The sequence below is a fragment of the Carlito syrichta genome, unplaced genomic scaffold (assembly GCF_000164805.1).
Source record: "Carlito syrichta isolate Samal-C Ts95f unplaced genomic scaffold, Tarsius_syrichta-2.0.1 Scaffold85013, whole genome shotgun sequence".
NCBI lineage: Eukaryota > Metazoa > Chordata > Mammalia > Primates > Tarsiidae > Carlito > Carlito syrichta.
This window is the reverse complement of record NW_007029109.1, coordinates 70,182-73,236: the sequence shown is the minus strand read 5'-3', so window position 1 is coordinate 73,236 and position 3,055 is coordinate 70,182.

The window sequence follows — 3,055 nt, the reverse complement described above, 5'->3', positions numbered from 1 at the left end:
CCGAGGGCAGTGCCCAGAGCTGCTCCGCCAAAAAGGGCAAGAGGGCTTGCCCCTCCCTGGCGCTGGGGCCGCTCTGCGCCGGATGGCTGGCGGGCTGGATGACGGAATGGATAGGTGATGGGCGGATGGATAGATGGATGGGCGGATGGATAGCAGTGGGTGGATGGGTGGGTAGAGTGATGGGTGGGTTATGAAGGGATGAGAAGGTGATGATGGATGGATGCATGGAGAGATGGGTAGGTTACAGGCAGATGAATGGATGGATGGGTGGAGTGATGGACCGACGATGGATGGATGAATAATTAATGGTAGGTGACGGATGGGGAGAGAATGGACGGGTGCTGGATGGAGGGATGGATGGATGGGTGGCAGACGGAGTGAAAGACAGCAATAGACAGAGATAGACAGATGGGGGAGACGGTAGATAGAGATGAAATGGGGATGTTGTTGAGTTGAAGGGTATACAACTGTTCACTATACTATTGTTACTACTTTTCTGTTAAGGTGGAGATTTTCAAAATAAAAAGTTGTGGGAAATGGTCATTCCCGTCTTCTAGTTTTCCAGTAGTTTAACAAACTTCTAGAAGGTAAAGAATGTTCAGGTCATAGAAGGCATGTAGAGAAAATCACCAATAAAAGACTAACAGGAGCATTATGTTTCACATTTTAAGTTTTAAAATGTCAGACTTGATGGAATAGAAACTCAACACATCTAGTAAAAACTTTAAAACCTGGGCAAATGGAACCCTTCAGTTATGTGTTATAAGTATGTTTCTGGTGTCCCTGTGAATTTTAATCTGGATATATTAGCCAATTTTTTAGAACACATTGACCTGTTGGGGTCTCTGTCCATGTTCTCTCCTCGGGAAGCCACTAACCACGCTCTGGAAGAGAGTCACAGCTGGAAACAGACATGGAGGTTGTTTCCTTCAACACAGTTTTGTGTTCCTCCCGGGAAAGGCCTGGGGAATGCACAGCTGCCTTCTGCGTTTCTGTCTGGTGCAGTCCTACCTGTGGCAGTTGGGCATCGGGAGCCATGAGAGGGGCCATGCCCTGGCCCTGTAACCCCACATCCAGGCACCCATCCTGAGAAATGACCTAAATACTTGCATGGGTGCCACAATGTTCTGATTATTGCAGCTCTAAAATATGCTCGTCTTCCTCCTCCTCCTCCTCCTCCTTCTCCTCCCACTCCCTACTCTCTCTCTTCTGGAGCAGAGTAGCACCATTTAAGATAGAAACATCTAGAAACAACCTAAAGTCCTAGGTGCGTATGGGTCCTAGGTGCATATGGTCCTGTTATCTTACCCTCTCTCTTGTTGGAGACAACTGTTTCCATCTGCAGAGGTCACAACAACAGTCACACAGCAGGGGGTTCTGATGTGTCTATGTCCCATTCTTCTCAGCACCATGCCTTGGGTTCTCTCTTATCTGTTGTATGGGACGCTGCACTGTCCGCCATGACATTGGCCTAGGGCTGTTTGTCTGGTTCTGTTGCCATCACACGTCCAGGTGCTCCATAAGGTGCTACCATCACTCTTCTAAGAACTGCTGTAGCCTCTGTTTGAAAGAGATGTTCTAGTATGAAAAACCATGTCTCTAGCTGGGCTGTGCAGCCAGATGGGATGCTCCTGGCTCTGGGTCTTGATTGCCCTCTGAACTGATGGTATTGCCCAGTGACACCTGGGCCACAAGGGCAAGCCCCACGCAGGGGCCCCATCCATCCATCCGCCCATGCTGCATCTATGCATCATCCATTTACCTATTCACTTATCCACCTATCGTCCACCCATCCACTCACCCACCCACCCATCCGTCCACCCACTTTTCCATCCATTCGTTCACCCACCCTCCATCCACCTTACATCCATCCACCCATCCATCCACCCATCCATCGTCTGTCCAGTCCATGTGGGTATCTCTGGGCCAGCTGAGCTTGGCTTTGTAGTTGGCCTCTTGCTAACTCTGGGCTTCAGTTTCTTCATCTGGAAGATAAGGATTCTTCTGTCCCAGGGTTACTGGGAAGGGAAACACAGAAACAACCTAACAGCTTTCAGCACATCATAACCCTTGGCTTCTGTACTCCCAGGGCCCAACACCTTGCCCCAACCTGCCCAGCATTGCCATGTCCCTGAGAGCAGAGCTGTCAGGGGCCTGGCTGTCTTGCCACAGTGCTCACGGCCTGGTGGGCTGGCACTTGGGAGGGAGGTCACCTGACCTGGGCCCATAGGTGTGACAGGGTGACATCCACTAAGAGCAGCTTGGTGGCCCATTCTGCCTTTGGGGCCCATTGGTTTTGGGCCGATGGCTATCACGTAAAGAGACAGGGTGACTTCTCCACGTCAGGAAGCCATGACTTGGGGTGGAGAGCGGGGCTGCTAGAACCTCTCCATCAAGGCTGAGGGTGGAGAGGGGAGAGGATGAACAAGAGAGGAAGAGAAGAAATGAAGGAAATGGAGAAGGGTGGAAGGGAGGCGGCAAACCAAGGGGAAGAGTGAACATGAGCTGGACCCGAGGTTCACCCCGAGGCACTCTGCTTCCCTCTCTGGGCCTCGGTGCTCAGTGATGATGGGGGTGACACGGCAAGCACAGCTGTAATCAAGGCTGTTTCAGGCAGTGCTCCACCGTCCACACAGAGCCCAGCGCTCATCCAGGCCAGCCGGCACAGCTCCCCTGTGGGCGAGAGTGACCTATGGTGTGGACACAGCAAGTGCTCTATAGACAGGAGGAAACCCACCAGCAGCACAGAGGGCAGCATCCAGGTGGCAGGAGCCCCAAGAGGGGCCCTGCTTCTCACAGTCACACCTGTTGGATGGGACACAGGCAGCTCCTGCGCCACCAGCTCCCTGAGGCGCCCCCTCCACACCCTCAGAGCGTGGCTGCACCCCAAAATTCAGCCGAACCACACATCACACCATGGTGTGCACTGGAACCAGGTCTAGACTGGTTGTGAACTTCTGGGTGTGAAGACCAAAGAAGGTCTCTGTCTCCCCCCTCCTCTCTATATCTCTGCATCTCTGTATCTCTATGTCTCCACCCCTCCCTCCCTCCCTCC